Source organism: Penaeus monodon, chromosome 31, assembly GCF_015228065.2.
Source record: "Penaeus monodon isolate SGIC_2016 chromosome 31, NSTDA_Pmon_1, whole genome shotgun sequence".
Taxonomy (NCBI): domain Eukaryota; kingdom Metazoa; phylum Arthropoda; class Malacostraca; order Decapoda; family Penaeidae; genus Penaeus; species Penaeus monodon.
In genome coordinates this window covers 20940219-20940552 of record NC_051416.1, presented here as the reverse complement: position 1 = coordinate 20940552, position 334 = coordinate 20940219, and the positions used below count along the sequence as shown (strand labels likewise).

The 334-nt window shown below is 40.7% G+C and overlaps 1 protein-coding gene across 1 annotated transcript in view; it reads left to right on the top strand.

Annotated features, from left to right (window-relative positions):
• LOC119593080 overlaps positions 1-334 on the top strand; it is a 15867-nt gene that overhangs the window by 10680 nt on the left and 4853 nt on the right. The window lies entirely within an intron of this gene.

The following is a 334-nucleotide window of genomic DNA, read 5'->3' as shown; positions in this document are numbered from 1 at the left end:
ACCTTTCCCCATCCACGTGGAAAAAGCCCGTTCCTTATCCCCGTACATATCTTATACAATAACTAATAATTCATTCATTTGTTTTGTCCCATACAATTTGTCTACCAATCATCAGGTAGAATAGATACATCAGAACGACTAGATTAAATACTCCAGATCGATTGTATACACGTTCTTAGGCACTGAATAACCTCCTCATATATTGGGCACGTGATGATAACAGCTTGTCATTGACCATCAGGGGGAGAGAAATTACACAGAGGGTTAGAATGCCTGTACAGAAGGAAGGCGAGAATGGATCAGGACGTGAAAAGACACAGGGCATTACCCTTTA